An 18,676-nucleotide genomic window follows, 5' to 3' on the forward strand; every position below is an offset into this window, starting at 1 on the left:
AATTGAACATCCAATTATAATCTCTGGAAGAAAAAGTTTTAACTTAGTATTCAAGTGCGATCCTTAGGCACTCTGATGCATGAAGGAAGTATCAAGTGGAGGTGGTCAATGAGGATGTTGATGGTATGAGAAGGTCACCATGGTGAGGTGAGTCTACTTCATTTATGGTTAGGTTATCTAGCTAACATTTTATTTTTGGCTATCGAGAAAAGGATGTTGCGGGAATACATTATGATAATTAGGGAAAGGTCAACTGTATGAATGAAAAGTATTAAGGGAAGACCAATATCTAGTACTTGGAAACTATGATGTCAAGATGACTCTATCTTGGAATTTAAGAGTAGTTGTACGATAAGATAACTTTAAGGTCAAAGAATATCGCTTTCCCGAGGAAGCTATGATCAGCTAGAATTTTTGGAATTATCAATGTAATGCCTTCATATCAAATAAAAAAGTCATGAGAAAGAGAACTAACCTAGATCCTATCACAAGAACAAAGAGTAGATATGGCTCCATGATACCTTGAAGGAAGTAGGCTCAATGCAATAGATGTGAAGGAAAGAGGGAGCCATGTAGATATGGAGAACTAGTAGTTGATACATTGATAGACAAGCTATAGGGCTTGTGGTGTCAACTTCCATTATTGGAAGGAAGTTGAACACAACAAACTGATGCACTTCTCTTCCTTAAATTTTAATATCAACAGATAATAACTAACTTACCATAGCATTAAATGTGTTCAAATGCTATGTCACCAAGTCTCCATCTTTCATCCTCAGGTTATACAACGTTTTTTTTAGGAATAGTTTATTCACCAGAGACTTCGATTGGTACAAAGTCCCTAACTTGTCCCACAAATCCTTCATCGTAGCTTCCCCTAATACATTCAACAATACTGAATCTCAGACACACAATCGTATTGTACTCTTTGCCTTTCAATCCAACTTCCTCCATTATTCATCGGATACTCACGTTGGATTAGTACTTGGATCTACCGTGATCCACTGATCTTTATCCACCAACAGATCCTCCATCTTGAGTTTCCATAACTCAAAACTCGGACCATTAAATTTCTCGATCTCTATCTTTCCACTACCTGCCATCTTCTTTCACCACCAGAATCGATCCCACAAATCTCCCAATGAACATGGTCTACCACAGGCCCGAGTGAAACCCCTCAGCAACAAAGGCGTCCCCTTGAAGCCAAAATGGCTTTGATTCCAAATGTAGGTTTTAACCATATATAGAAAATACCTCCATATGAATTCTCAAAACACAGAAAATAAACAATGCGAGACAATAACACATAAAACACATATACACAAATATTTTCCCTAAGATCCCAAAATCGGGACTACCAGCTTGATTTTTCATTATGTTCCTTTAAATGCTACAATACATATTTATACATATCGAAGCATCCAATACTATGGACCGAAACCCATCGCATCCAAAACCATGGAGCAAAAACCATCGCATCCAAATCCATGTGCAAAAACCATGCACAAAACCATAGGTAGGTCTGCACAACCTAACATACGACCCAAAAAGCAAAAAAATTTTGGGCGCTACCTTGAACCCAAAATAGGGGGATTACCTGCACCCCTCAAACCCCTGTGACCCCCCTGCTACGCAATCGGCGCAACGAAGGGGGGGTTTTGCCCGCCCTCTAACCCCCCGATTAACTAGGTGGAAAGAATATAACACAACCCAACATAAAATAATATTTATAGAATGAATAAATCAAAAGATGAGGATATAACATCCTTCCTCATAAAATTTTATCAATTAAGAGACCATTTGTAAGGACTTAGGGAACCAATAATTGATTCAGAGGTGACCATATGCATTCTAAATGCATCTCCACTAGAATGGACCAAATTTTCAACAAGTATATACTCTAAGAAGGATTCAAATCCCTTTGATTATTTGTGGGCACAATGCATACTAGAATAATCAATGATCAAGGTCAAGGATGACATTGGATCAGATGAGAAATCTATAACCTTGCTAGCCTGATTCAAGAAAATGAAGAAGAGTCATTTTGGCAAGTCCAAGAAGTAAGATATGTCCAAGGTACAATAATTCAAGTGCAATGAGTTTGGACACTACAAGAGGGATTGTCCAAATCAACAGAACAATAAGAGAAATTATGGGAGTGAAGCTCATGTAGCCAAAGCAGTGGTAGAACCTGAGAAGAAGACAAAGAAGGAAGAATTAAAGCATATTTACTACTGAAATAAGGTTCACTAACCTTCATGTTCTTTATGAATGTTTGTCTTTCTTCTAGATGTTTTTGCATAAGCATATGATAGTGGTATGTTTTGAATTTACATGATTAAGTTGCTTAATAGAGAAAATATAGGATATAATGTTCGACCATTTTGCATATTTATCATCTAGATATTATTTAGCAATATATTAGAGGTTGTAATCTTGTTGAAATGGATCATCATGATCGAGGAAGGACCATCATTTTGAATGTCCTTGGAAAGAGCATCATGACAGGAATAGTATGTATTTTATCGAATGTGAAAACAATATGGTAAAGGGATGAAGGAATGAAATGGGTTAGGATCAAGGCTCTTTGTGAGATATATGAATAGATAGATGATTGGATGAAACCATAGGAATGCATGTTGGATATAAAACTTTGGATAATATCCATATGTGTAGAATCTTGTGGAAAGAAATTAGTTTATAAAGTATTTTTAGGTATATGAATATGTAATATGATAATTGAACATCCAATTATAATCTCTGGAAGAAAAAGTTTTAACTTAGTATTCAAGTGCGATCCTTAGGCACTCTGATGCATGAAGGAAGTATCAAGTGGAGGTGGTCAATGAGGATGTTGATGGTATGAGAAGGTCACCATGGTGAGGTGAGTCTACTTCATTTATGGTTAGGTTATCTAGCTAACATTTTATTTTTGGCTATCGAGAAAAGGATGTTGCGGGAATACATGATGATAATTAGGGAAAGTTCAACTGTATGAATGAAAAGTATTAAGGGAAGAGCAATATCTAGTACTTGGAAACTATGAAGTCAAGATGAGTCTATCTTGGAATTTAAGAGTAGTTGTATGATAAGATAACTTTAAGGTCAAAGAATATCGCTTTCCCGAGGAAGCTATGATTAGCTAGAATTTTTGGAATTATCAATGTAATGCCTTCATATCTAATAAAAAAGTCATGAGAAAGAGAACTGACCTAGATCCTATCACAAGAACAAAGAGTAGATATGGCTCCATGATACCTTGAAGGAAGTAGGCTCAATGCAATAGATGTGAAGGAAAGAGGGAGCCATGTAGATATGGAGAACTAGTAGTTGATACTTTGATAGACAAGCTATAGGGCTTGTGGTGTCAACTTCCTTTATTGGAAGGAAGTCTGGAATATCCTCTGGTTTTGAGAGGGAGAAAAGGAGTCTCCTTGAATAATGAGAAAGGTTCTCCATATTAAGGGAGAATAGGGATGTACTCTCTAGTTGAGAGGGAGTGATGATAAACATCACATGTGCATTCTTCTCTTCAGGTGATGAAGAGAGAATGATAAAGGATTCAATAAGAATATGTGGTTTCCTTGAGGATATAACATCCAGGAAAGGAAAGGTACCAACACCCTATGAGGATGGGACATCAATCCAAGAAAAGAGTTGTCAAAGAGGATTGATGTTCTTTTAGCACTCATGTATGGAGATCCAAGATAATAATAGTCCTAAAAGGACATACCTTATGGACATACAGATAGGATATATTCCTTAGAGAGGTAGTGTGGTATCACACATAAAGCCTCCCATCATAATTCTCTTTACTAAAGTAGAGATTTTCCAGTTAGGCTTCAAGGACAGTGTTGGTCATGGCGATGATGCTTACAATATGGCTTATCAATCTGAATCTTCTTGAGAACTCTTCAGTTTGATATATGATGTTGTATTGGTTGCACAATTATGAATACCTCCCAAGTTGAGAGGGAGTGTTGATAAATGTAACTAGTTTTAGTCTTCATAATTGTTGTACTCCTTTCAATATGTATTCTATGTAACAAATAAGAAAAGAAAAGATACAAAATATTATTATTAAAGCATGGGTTTCAAGATGATTATTGACATGCTTTTAGGTGAAATCATGTTCTTCATGCTTTTGTGGCTTGTTAGGTCTTAGAATTTATGTTCATGAGTCAAAAAGGTCAAAATCATGTTTATAAGATCCTTTTGGGAAACTTGTAATTGTAAAACGAATTATTTTTTAGTCTAGAAAGTCCTGGAATCTCTAAGAGTACAAGTCAGCCCTATGATCCTCAAGTTCACTAAAGGAGGGAATTTGATCCCTTGAGAAGTCTATATAAAGAGAATTTCGACTTCATTTGGTGACACACACACTCACAAGTTTGATAGACAAGAAAGAGTTTAATCTATATTTGTGTAGCTGCAAGCACGAGAGAAAAGGTCAAGAATAAAGAAGAAGGAAACAAATTCTTTGTTTTTGGGCTCTATCTCTCTCACACATGTGAAATTCTAGGGTGTCTAGGTTACAAGAAGAAGCCAAATTTGCAGGTTTGAGTTGTAGTAGGAAGAAGTGAAAAAAATTGTAGCTAAGGAAAATTTTAAGGATGGAAATTTATCTTTGCATTTAGGAACATTAACGAATCTCACTAGACTAGGATATGCCATCTATAAAATGTTTGGTGGTATTTCTGTAAAAGTATTCAAATTAATAATAATTTTATATAGTCTCTATATAAAAGTTTAGCAAATTTTAAGGTAAAATAATTTTATACAATAAAAGTTGAGTGAATTTTTTTTAGCTAAAATGGAAATTAACAATTTATGTTTTTTTTGGAAAAAGCATAGAAAATTAGCCCACTTGCAAATATTAGCCCCTAAATAAATTTCCCTACTTGTAGCCGAGAGGAAGGAAACTCTATTCAGACCTCACTAACCTTAAGAAGAGTTTTATTTCTCTTGGAATGTCCAAAAAGGAGGTTCTATTAGGATTTCTTTAGGAGTTTCAAGGCTAAAATTACAGGGTCAAAGTTGCAGGTCAGGTAGCAGTATTGTAGTTGGTAGATCAAATTTGCAGTGTGCAACAACTTTGTGTGAATTCAAGAAAGGACTTGACGAAGGTCTGACATGGTATAGGGAGAAGGACTTGGTCTATAGTTTTGTTCTTTATATGCCATTTGAAGCAGATTCTAAGAAGAGAAGAGTTTTTGAGTTTTGCTATGGAAGGGTTTTTCCCTGGCTTAGAGCCTACATCTATGTCCTCTTCTGTTGTTGATGTTTCATGATATTATTTGATGAAAAGATATAACTAAAAGAATGTAAAGAAGAATATAATTAATATTCACAAGAAAGTATCAAGGTTAAAGAAAATAAGTTAATAAGCTACCAATTTATCATTTTCTAACAAATAGGGTATTATCACAAGTTTTTTAAGAATTATGGGAAAATAACAACACCTCTAACAACATTACTAAATAAATAGGCGTTTTCTTGGAATCCAAAATAAATTAATTCCTTTGAACACCTTAAAGAGTCAATGTGTCGAGATCTAGTCTTAGCTACAACATACTTCACAAAACCTTTATTGTGGAATGTGATGCCTCAGGAAATGGAATTGGTATTATTTTAATGCAAGAAGGAAGTCCCATTCCTTTGAAATTCATCCAATCAAGGGAAATAATTTACACAAACCTATTTATGAGAATGAAATGTTTCAAATACTACATGTTGTGAGGCAATGATGCCCTTACCAAATGGAAAGACACTTCAAGGTAAAAACACATCGTTATAGTCTTAAATACTTCTTGGAACAAAGATTATATTTAAAAGAGTAGAATAAATGGGTCACAAAGATGTTGGGTTATGAATTTGAAAATTGAAATCATCTATAGAAAAGGGAAGAAAAATGTTGCTGCAAATGAAATCTCAAGAAAGGATGAGGAAGTGGAAGCATTTCTCTGTGCCATTTTTATTATCAAACTTGATTGGAAAACTAAAGCAAGGGATGAATGGAAAAATGATGAAGTGGTGTGAACATTCATTCAAAAGTTGTAGCAAGATCCCCATGCATCTGATACGTTTATCTGGTAAAATGATTCACTATGGTACAAATATCACTTATATCTATGTAAGAACTCCCAACTCAAACAAAAGTCCTTTTGCAATTACACACGTCTCATATAGGAGGGCAATCAAGATTTTAATAAACTTACCACATGGTCAAGAATGAATTTTTTTGGATGGATTTAAATATGATATTTAGAAGTTTGTGGAAGAATGTTTTATTTCCAATAAAATAAAGTCGATACAATTAGGATCCCATGTATTTTAAAACTATTAGCCATTCCAAGTCAACATTGCGAGGAGGGCTTAACCATTTTTCTCATAGGTCTACCCAAATCCAAAGGAAAGAATGTCATCATGGTGGTAGTTGAAAAAATTACCAATAATGCACACTTTTGTGCCGTATCTCATTATTTCAAAGCCAATACAGAATTGGATCACAACTCTTCTTATCATCCCCAATCTAACAGGAAAACTAAGATAGTGAAAAAATGTTTAGAAGGGTATCTTCATTAATTTCTACTTGATAAACAAGAAGAACGGGTCAAGTGGTTACTGATGGAACAATGGTGGTATAACACTTCCTTCCATATCACAAGAAAAATCAACCCATTTATGGTTATTTATGGATATCATCCATTATCCATCACATCGTCTCTAAGAGACAATTATAAGGTTCGAGCAGTGGAAGGTCATATCTAGAATCATCAATAAGTTATCCAACTCTTAAAGGATAACCTCACTTTGGCATAGAATCGAATGAAACAACAAGCATATGAGCATCGCAGTGAAAGAATTTTTGAAGTGGTGTATTGGGTATTTTTATGGCTACAACCATACAAACAAATATCCCTCAAGTAAGCTAAGAAGGATAATAAATTATTAGCCGAGTAGTATGGACCTTATAAGGTATTGGAAAGGATTGGTACTATGGCATACAAATCAGATATACCTGCATATTCCCGAGTACACCCAATTTTCCATGTTTCATGCTTAAACAAGCTTATAGGTGACAAGCTCCCAATTCAAACTATATTTCCAGAACTTGACAACGAAGGAAAATTCATATTCGATCATGAATAAGTCACTAAAACAAGAATATGGTGGCTAAGATATTGATCAATGTCGGAGTATCTCATTAAGTGGAATAACTTACCTGTTGAAGATTGCACATGGGAGGATGGGTGTTTTATATAGAAGCATCCAAAACAGTCATGTGTTGAGGAAAACACTTTTTTCAAGGAGAGAGGCATGTTCAGTTCCTATAATAATAGTGTAGCCCCTATATTTTTATTGTTGTGCCCCATAGAAGCACACTATTGTTATTTTTGTGCCCTTACATTATTATTGTTATGTAGGCCCTAATTATATTTTCATCCTTTAGAATTCTATATATACCAAGGAGGTATTTCCATTTGAATCATTCAAGAATTCTTCATTTATGTGATGTAAAAGGAGGTTTCCCCCTCAAAGTGGCTAATTATGAGGGGGTTGATCTATCTCTTCTTCTATTTTTGTGTTATTTTGATATGGGTACATAACATAATCTTTCATGAATTCTTGGAGAGGGTCCATTAAAACATCATAATGTCAAAGCTTAAAGAGAACTAAAAAAAGTTTAAGTATTTAGATTTTTTTGGCTCCACTAATAGAGAAGCAAATGAAGCATGGCTTCAACATATGACCATCTATTTTTCATTGATGATTAGACTTCTAATATCAAGGTGTCAATGGATGTCTTCCAACTAAAAGGAAGTACACTATTGTGTTGTAATACCTTTTTTTAACGAAAGAGTTGTGGAGCGATAAAAAGGTGTCCTTTTAACTCCTAATTACCTTCACATTAATTGTCAACCTAGGGACGACTTTTTATTTCAAGAGTGTACTCAGTCCGAGGCGACTATTTACTCAAGAGTAATGTTTTGCAGTATAGTGCTTAAAATCCAAAAGTAAATGAATGCTTGGGAAGAAATCTAACTACAAAAACATAAACTCAAATGCTCGGAAATCCAACTATTCATTCAGCAATCATCAATAGAGGATACAGTAGCAATAACTCATTGCTCTAGAGATTGTTACAATTAAAATCAAACTAGGGCAAGACAACCAATCTGAGAACGAGGAAGCAGTAACCCATGTTCTCTACAATTGACAACCCTGTATTAAAGCAATTAAAAAGGAAATAGAATTTAAACTAAAGCTGCTATTGAAAGTAAATTAGCAAAACTCTTTAAAAGAAAACTCTTGCAATTAATCAACAGAAATGAACAACAAAGTAAATGGGCAACAAACTGTAATTAAAGGAAACAAACAACAGCAAAGCCAAATTAATAGCAATCTTTACTCTAAGAATAAATCGGACATCAAACGGAAATAGAATGGAAACTAATTAGAAATGAAATATAGAATAGTGCTTAGAGCCTATGGTGTTGAAATAAATAATACACGTAGCATACAGAGATATTAAGAAAAATAGTAATCTAAGTCTGATATTGCAAGTATTAATCCTCGATAGAAAGGGTAACGATTACAATTCATAATGGAACCACAATGTCAATTGAATAGAAATCGTATGAAGTATAAACCATAGACAAATACAGTAATATCAGCTTAAGAAGGTTACAGCTTGATTACTCTATAATTAAATGGCAATAGCATTCTGTAGAGAACAACAATGTTACATTAATGACTTTAAAGGAATAGCAATATGTTATAAGATCAGAATGCACATTACGACTTTCTTATTGCAGAGAACGATATATAAATATAACAGAGCTGCAATATAAGATAACAAAACACACCAGATTCTTGATTCAAGCTGATAATACAAACCACGCATAAACCAAAAAGATAATATACAGCAGCAGCAGCGTACTCCACCAAAGGTTGGGCCCTTAGCTGTCAGCAGATGCTACTGGGTTACTTCAGATGAATAGAATCAATAGCAACTCCCAAATCATGTATTAATCATCAAATTGTGAAATCATTACAACAGCAAAAGCTTGAGGATTACCACATGCAACAATCCCTTCCTCTTCCTATCCTATCACGAATCCTTGCTTCTGAATCTCTAATTCAAATCATCAATTCTCCCTCATTTTTGCATCATTTTTCCATCCCATCTCTGATCTATGTTTTCATTTAAATAAAGAGAGATCAGAGAGAAGTTACAATAAAGATAAGTACAACATGATTTATATTACAAAATTGCTTTGCTTCTAACCAATTGATCAACAAGAGCAAGGCGAATTTGGCTTTGCATCTGAGATTTGGAGGACGGGCGCAACAACAAATCTGAGAAAATTGTGCTCAAAGAACCCTGTGTTTCTCTTAGTACAAGCCAAATTTCGGAAAACCATTCTTTGCTAAAATTATATGGGTCCGTTCTGGACAAAACCCATGTTCCATATTTTCCAAATTCTTCTTCATTTGCTCAGAATCTCAACCGCAAAACTGTTACTTCTTATTCCAGCGAATTTCTGAGTTGGCACATTTAATGATCAAATCTTCAATCTAGAAATTATCTTGGAGGTTTAAAAATGGTGAATGATGTTACAACCAATTTATTGAAACTATCATTGATAAAATCATGCATAATCATCAATTTATTAGAAATAAAGGAGAATAAATAATATTCATTCATAAGAGCATAAATCATTGTAAAATGGAATTATATAATAAATTATGATAAATGACGTGATGAAGAATGGTAGAAATGGGTGGAATAAGCGTTCACAAGTGATAATAATAATGGCATATTAACAGCCCAACATACCCCCACACTCAATATGTTGCATGTCCTCATGCAACCCAAAGACAAAACCCATGTGTTGACCAAGCAATAAAAATTTGTTCATCCTAGCTTATGAAATGGATAGAAAAAATGAATTCTTCCTTAATTAATGAATATTCAATTTTAGCAATCTTGATGAAGGCATACCAATGAAGTTGCAGCGAAATATGATATAAGTGACAGCAACCTTCATTAACCAATTTCCCAAAAACTACAAACCAGCTTTTATTGAAACGTTGCAAGTAAATTTGTAATATATGAATGCCTCTATGATCCAAGAATCAGATCGTTTTGATGCACGGATCATGAGATATAAACAAAATGGATGTAGGCGAGAGTGCATAATTTCCGAAATTTTATGAACCAATTTAACTTGAAATTATCTGGGTTTGTGTATTTTAATGATACGTCTGTGTTTTCCAGAAATCACAAGAATTGAGTTCATAGTTTTAAAAATATGTGGAAATCAATTTCTGCACTGAAATTGTATGCCTTGAGAAAGAAAGTAGAAAACATCCATCATGCGTAGCAATTCCTCCCCCTCTCTAAAAAATTATCATGCCCTCATGCGATGCTAGAAAACAAATTGAGGTGGTTGCTACCATTTTTTGAATGCTATGCTTGGTGTAAAACAACATGGAATAAGGGAGGTGTTGAGAATGAATAAGAAAAGCAATGGATTATAAAGACTATGAATGACATGGTTATAAGAAAGAAATGAATGAAAGCAGCACTCCCCCAAGATGATATGTTGCTGAAACAATGGGAAGTGGTAAAGATGTGGAATGAAGGATGATAAATAATGCTCAATGGATTTTCATTAAATTCTCCTAAATTCGTAATAAATCAAAAAATTATGCTATTTTACCTCAAGTTTTACCGCCAAAAAGAAAAATGTGGAATGACATATATCTACTCGCAGTTGTTGAAGCTGATGTAGGCAAAGTTGGTGCTGAAAGTGATGCAAAAGGTGGAATCCAAGTAAGCACATCATGTCTGAAGAATTGTTCGTGTTCGCAAGTTGCTCGAGCCTCTTCTGTTAGTTGCAATAGTGTGGTCATGCTGTGAATAGAATTTCCCCCGCATACTTGTTGTTCTCCTGTAAACAAATCACACTTGTGCATACAATGTTCTTGAATCCATAGTGTTAGGTTTGAATAACAACAGATAAGATGCATGCAAAAATTTCAATCAGAAAAACTTTTGTATACATGCAATACTTATATTTTATCAAATCAACAAGTTATGGCAGAGTGCAGTAATCATATCGCATGCTATCCCATAATTCATACATTCCCTCCTCCAATTGGAAAAGGGATTCCATGACCATAAATCCTATGAAAGGTGTTATGTTGAAGGCAAGGCAAAGGAATGAACAATACAGCAGTAAATGAAGTAGAGTACACTTATAATTGATAGGACGGTGAGAATTATGGTTATAATGAGAGAAAAGTGTGTAAATATACTTATGAATAAAAGATAGGACGCTTTCGATTGATATGTTATGCAAAAAAGGACAACAATATGCCAAAAAGATGCTTTACTGATGGTATTCTAGCTGAAAATGATGTGTGTTAGCAGATAAAGCTGCCTTAGGCTGAAGGAAGGCAAAATTCAGGGTAACCACAAACCGTGCTCAGTCTGGTAGCTAGCCCTACCAGAACAGGAGAGGGCTCTCTCTGAGTCACGCTCAGTAAATAGATAAGCAAAAACGGTCTGAGATGACTTACAGTGAAATATTGATCTTAAGCTAGTAAGTGAATATGGATACAAGAAACACTTTTTATGAATGACCAAGCTTCTGGGATGGTATGGGACCAACGATTAGCAAAGAACAAAGAATTTAATACAAAGGCACAGATTACTTTGTGAGACAAGACAGGCGGAAAGTGTCGCAATTTAGCTCGAAATAACGCGGAATGGAGGGATTGCTTAGGAGAGTGAAAAGGGCATAAGAACATGAATCCTTTTCAATAGAAGAAGAGCACTGAACATGAAATTTTCCCACAGGCAGAGCAATAAAATTGAATTCTACCTTATCTAACTCAGAAAATTTCACTGGAAATGAATATGAATTGGACTATGAACATTACAAAATACATATGAAACATAAGAGACACATTTACTACACTCACAACCACATGAATCTCATGAAACAGAGCCACTGCCTTTCATTAATTCTCTGTCAAAAATATACAGTGAAGAAACAGAGTTTCTTTCCTAGAGTCTCCCAGAAGTTACAATCCAACCAACACTTTGCAAATAGTTTGCATACAATATATAGAATGTGCCATGAAGAGATAGAATGCCCAGGGGTTGGAAAGTTACTCGAATCATTACAAAATGGAATTGGAAAGCTAACCATTAGCTACAGGTGCAACGTTACAAACATGACAAATGGCTTGGGTGACCGTTTGCCTTCCTTTGCACTTGGATAGAAGACAATCTGGAGTGAAAATACTTTAAATACCACCTTAGGTGCCAAAAAACTGAAATTTATATGAACGGGCCCACTTGGAGAAGTCGCGAATCGAAATTTCGCGAAACGAAGGTAAAATTGGGATTTTTTCCTGTATGCGCCGCGCCATTTTCTGTGTGCGCCACGCCACTTTGGAGCCTGTTTTGAGGCACTTGCAGGAGTCCAAAATGTGCCCAATTGTGCTTGTTGGAAAGCTTGCCCTGTCTACTTTCTAACCCAAGTGGAATTTCTGAATTTGGTGCTCATTTTCCCCTCCAAATCTTCATTCTCCCAAGACTGCTTCCTGTGTGTCAAAATAGGGGTAGAGAGGTCATTTTTTGGGTGTTTTTGACCTCCTGGAGACTCAGATCTTGCCCAAATTTCTTTCCAAGATCCAGTATTCGTGATTTTTCATGCTGAATCCAAAAATTCAAACCATTCTTCATTTGGATCTCCCAATTTTTAGCGTCGCGCCACAGGGAGAAAAAACCTGTGTTTTGCCCAAAAATTTGTCATGTTACCAAAATTTCCCCAAATTTATTGAAATTTGGACTGGAGGTCCTCTATGAAGTGCTATGTTGTGCCAAGGAAGCTTTAGCCAAGATTCGAAGCCGATCTTGCTCTTTTGCCTCTTTTGCCTCTTTTGTTGCTTTGCTCAATTTTACCTTCAAGCTCTTTATCTGGGCCCTTGCACTCATGTTTCCTGCCCTGTAATGGAAAGCCATGTGTCTCAGTAAGGCATGGTCCTTGTCGGCTTTGTCTAGCAGCCTCTCCAAGTGCATGTTAACTCTCTCTAGATTGGCCTCCCGATCCTCATTGATCTCTTGCTCCAATGATGCGAGCTCAACTCTTCTTCTTTGTGCAGCTTGGCGATGCTCACGAATGTTTTGTAGCTCCATGATCGCCCACTGATCCTCCAGTTGTTTTTTCCTCTACTCCAGGTATTTCATGTTCCACTTAGCCCTCTCCAAGTCAAGGGATAAGGCCTCAATCTCTAATTGCTGCTCCTGGATGATCTCTCTAAGCTCTGCATTTGTCGGTTCGGTATCTGTCTCATCATCATGAAGGAGAACGAATTCTGTCTCTTGTTCACCTGATGGCTCACCTGAAGGCCCCTCATCATGCGTTGGCTCCTTACCTCTGTCCTACTCCTGTGTCGTTGATGTAGGAAGCGAGGCCCCTTCCACCCCGGGTGGAGACAACACTCGCTTTGCCGCTGCAAACAAATGTCTACTACCTCTCTGATAGGTGATGAATACTTGCATAGTAGCGGCCTCATGGCACTCATACTGATGAGAAGGACCACCTATCTCATGCTCTGCCTCTGATACTACCTATGGAGAGCTGAAGAAGTCACGGGAGATGAAGTCCTCCCAAGCAATGCCCTGCAATCCCAACTGATGATCCACCAAAATCCGGATAAGAGAAAAGTGATAAACATTGTTAAGTTGCTGCTGAGGGGTCTTATGCTACATGAAATTGTTCATCCTCTCTATGTTCCTACAAATGAAAAATGGGAGGTTCATCATCCGCACCCTGGTAAAGTGCATGAGCAAGCTGATGTGATAGGCATATAGGCGAGAGAACCTGCCCTCACAACTGAAGTACTTCATGATCAATTTCATGAGCGGAGCATACTTATCTTTCAAATATCTGAATGGGAATACTCTTGTGAGATGCCTCAAACAACGACCCTTAATGTAAGGCTCATAGTATTGCCTATCCACCTTCTTCTTCTTATGCCACTGTTCTCCAACATTTGGTATGCCTGTTGCCACTGAGATAGTTTTGGGTGTCAATGTGAAGGTGCCCCCGGCCAAGATAGACTAACCTCCATGTAGATGAAGCACAAAAGGACAAGCCAACTCATGATTAACTCTAATATTAGCCACCCTTTGACAAAATTCCAAACATGCTACGTGCTAGAAACATGACATAGCAAGAGGGCATGCCTGCAATTCAGTGAGGGTGTTTGGCTCATCCCTGACATGTTTGCCACTCTTGTGATGTCTCCTGGGAGCCTGTTCTCCTGAAGTTGTATCACTATGAGTTTCCACCTCATACTTTGATGAACCCTCAGATGCCATGGCTGTTGTTTATATACTGTACTTAGGCTGTCCTTTGATGATGGTGAAGCTGAGTGTTGTTTGTGATATCTGCCACCAAGGGTAACAATGAAACAAAGGGAATATTAGGAAGGGAGTAATGTGATGGGAATAGGGGTTATGGGGGGAAGTTTGTTTAGGGGTATGTAGGGGGTTTGAAAAGGTAGGGTTTGGGGTTTTTTATAAGGTAGGGTTTTTGGAGTTTTGACAAGGTAGGGTTTCGGGTTTGTATTGACGAAATAGTGGAGGGATAAGGAATAGGAGTTTGGTAATATTTCAGGGTAGTGATAATAGGAAAAATGGCATAGGAGGATAAGGAAAAATGGTAAGGAAGGGAAAATGGAACCTTGGCATCAACCCTACCCTTATACAACCCTAGCAACAATGAATTTTTGGCATTTTCATGTCATTTCTTTATGAGTTTTGTTGCATTTCAATTGTAGGCATACATCACTATATCATTTACATAATTTGAGGAACCATTGATGTTATAGAGCCTACCTCTCGAGCTGATGGGCATCCACAAAATATTTGGTGGAGTTTTGGAAAGTTTATGGCCCTTTCTCTTTGTGCGTCGTGCGCAAAACCCAGTGCGTCACACCCTATGTGTGCGTCGCGCCCCTGTTTATATGCGTCGCGCGCTGAATCTGCCTCCATCTTTGCTCCAAAATGTACGATGCACACTCCACGACTTTGCAATTTTTTCACTATGTCTTTGATTGCACAATGACTTTGATTTTTGATGTAAACTTGTGTATAAAGACTTGGAGGTCATGATTTAAATTTTGCTTTTTCAAAAACCCATTTTTCTAATGTCATGTTTTGCCACTTTTTCACTGACTTAAATCAACACTGATTTTCACTTTTCCTTTGAAATTTTGGCTCAAATGATGAAATTTTTGACACTCTTTGCGGGGATTGCATGACAGGGAATTTGGCCATGGAAACCATGACTGTGCCTGGAGAAATCAACTGTCGATCTCTTTGAAAATTTTATCACTAATGACACTGTTTGACTTTTCTTCAAAACCGAGTTTTGAAGAACAGTCGAAGTTTATCAATATGACAATGAAACTCTATGAATCATTATTTTGTAAGGGCCTCTCTCTGGCCTACATGGCTTTACTAGATATATTTAAAGACCAAACTGATAAATCCCAAGATCTAATGATCAAAAATGACTTTTGTCCATTAAAGGACCAGACCTTGACTGTCATGGACTTTGGTGATCATTAACAAAAGACCGAAGCCAGCAGGAGCCAGACATGAGGGGAAATGACTAGCATGACCTTTCTCCATCAGATTATGGCATGCCCCTAGCGGAATGTAGCTGAGTGAATGGAGCAGGACTCCTAAAAATGAAATGCATAAAGAGTTTTGATCTCTGACGAAGGACTGACCAGACCGTCTCTAACATTGGCTCCAATGGGGGATGGTAGCTCCTTGGAGGTGCCAAGAAAAATAGATCTCTGGAAGAGCTAGATAGTGCCTTCGTCCATTGGGCTATGGAGTCATTATTTCGACAAACAACACAAGACTTCGACTCATTTATTGACTGAAACTTGACTTAAACCGACTTAATTATGAAACCAACATGACTGAAAAAACCGACTCAATGCAAAAGGAAATGACTCATGACTGACTTAACTAAAACAAGAACTGACAAAACTTATTCAATGGCATCAGTCCATCAAGATTCGAGGGTTTCAAATCATGATGACAGCCACCTGCGTACTAACGCAATATGTATAATCATGTGTAATGTGTCTTCCAATGTAACCAATCAAGTAGATGCCTCCTTGATTGATTCTCCGGATTAGATCTTCTGGTCAACAACAGATACTGGTAACTGGGCCTCCAAAAACATAATTGACCATGATCCCCTTCATCACCAAATACTGCAATAATCACCTTCACTGTCGACTGCAACAAATCTGCCATTGGATCCTGAAAAACATGAATTCTTTCCTCTTGCTGACAAAACAAGGCATCTTTTTCTCTTGATTCTGGTCTTTCTTCATAAATAAGAGTATGCTCCTGGTCTTCAAAAAATTCTGAACAAATAGGTGAGCATATTTCCTCTTTAAAGAACATTTCAAAACATGAGACATATGAGGAAGAGTCTGAAAGGGAATCTTGAATGGTCTGGTCTGCTGAAGTCTGAATATATTGTAGGTCATCTTCATATGATATGATAGTCAGATTGTCTTTGCATTCATCAATCATGAGAAAAGAAACCTCAAATGATTCTTGAAACCCAACACAATCATTTATATCATCTACCATAAATTCACCTAGAGCTTTTTCACTTACTTGAACAAAGATCTCATCTCGTTGTTCATAGAGGGAATGAGCTACCTCCTCATGAAGGTCTAGTTCTGGTGAGATAAGGTCAGTTAGGTCTGTACCTCTGTTTTCTCCATTTGAGGCAGCCTCAACCATGCAACTCTCTTTTTCCTCCTCACCATATATCTCTTGATCTGATTTATCATCCCCATTATCTGAGATTGGAACATCATTTTCTTCCATATTATCTTTTATTTCCACCAGATCTAAAACAAAACTTCTTCTTTCATCATTTCCAGCCATATGGAAATCTTCAGCTTGCTGATCTATAAAGCTGCCCATTGGACTGTTGTCCTTTTTAGAAGAGGAAAAATTTCCACCATCACCTTCTTGACCGGGTGCACACTATATATCTATGTTAACTTGAGCTGGAACATGACTGTTCAAGAGTTGATCTATTTCATGTAATTCCTGTTGACTGTCAAGAAGAAAAATTCCTTCATCTTCCACCGTACTACAATCTTGATTTTGCTGCAAATTTTCATGATTATCTTCATTATGCTGAAATGGGTTTTCACAAAGGGCTTCCATGAGCTCTTCATCCATGAAATTGTCATCTTCATAATATTTTTCAAGGCTTTCAATAAAACAATCAGCGTATTTGCAACAGTCATGAACTAAATTTAACGCTGGATAAGAGTCTTCATACTTCTCAAATAACATGGCATGAAAATCCTTTAAACAATAAATACAAGCAGGCGGCAAAATTTCATACCAATATTGGGCTTCACCTTCTAGAGTGGCCAAGAATATCTTCCTCAAGCAATCTTCAGGAAAATCAACCTTCAACTTGCGAATATGCATGTGAAATCGAACTAGATGTAAAGCAGCGTCCTTCTTACCATCATCTTTAAACGTAGGCAGATTCTTTGACCAATCTACTTTCGGAATCTTATTTGGAAAGCCTAGAATGTGATCTCGGCTCATGGGAGCGTATCTCCTTGAAATCCGCTCCATTTTAAAAGAAATCTCAAAGCTACTGATCCCTCTGCATTGGAGTCACCATGAAGCACCGGTTGCTGGATTCTTCAGTGAAAGGAGTCGCTAGCTAAATGATTTCAACCGTCTTCTTATGTCTGATCGTTGTTCACCGTCAACAATCAGCTCTTAACTTGAGATACGTACTAGGGCAAAACAATCTTCAAGCAAACCATTTTCGTCCCCTATGGAGTCACCACTATGTTAGCACCTAAATCTGTCTTAGGCTGAAGGAAGGAAAAATTCAGGGTAACCGCAAACCACGCTCAGTCTGGTAGCTAGCCCTACCAGAATAGGAGAGGGCTCTCTCCGAGTCACTCTCAGTAAATAGATAAGAAAAAATGGTCTGAGATGACTTACATAGAGATATTGATCTTAGGCTAGTAAGTGAATATGGATACAAGAAAAAAAAATTATGAATGACCGAGCTTCTGGGATGGTATGGGACCAACAGTTAGCAAAGAACAGAGAATTTAATAGAAAGGCACAGATTACTTCGTGAGGCAAGACAGGCAGAAAGTGTAGCAATTTCGTTTGAAATAACGCAGAATGGAGGGATTGCTTAGGAGAGTGAAAAGGGCATAAGAACATGAATCCATTTCAACAGAAGAAGAACACTGAACATGAAATTTTCCCACAAGCACAGCAATAAAATTGAATTCTACCTTATCTAACTCAGAAAATTTTAGTTGAAATGAATATGAATTGAACTATGAACATTAAAAAATACATATGAAACATAAGAGACACATTTACTACACTCACAACCACATGAATCTCATGAAACAGAGCCGCTGCCTTTCATTAATTCTCTGTTAAAAATATACAGTGAAGAAACAGAGTTTCTTTCCCACAGTCTCCGAGAAGTTACAAGCCAACCAACCCTTTGCAAATAGTTTTCATACAATATATAGAATGTTCCATGAA

The sequence above is a fragment of the Pinus tabuliformis genome, chromosome J (genome assembly GCF_031772625.1).
Source record: "Pinus tabuliformis cultivar Carrire ecotype Pingquan chromosome J, CPIR1, whole genome shotgun sequence".
In the NCBI taxonomy this organism is placed as follows: domain Eukaryota; kingdom Viridiplantae; phylum Streptophyta; class Pinopsida; order Pinales; family Pinaceae; genus Pinus; species Pinus tabuliformis.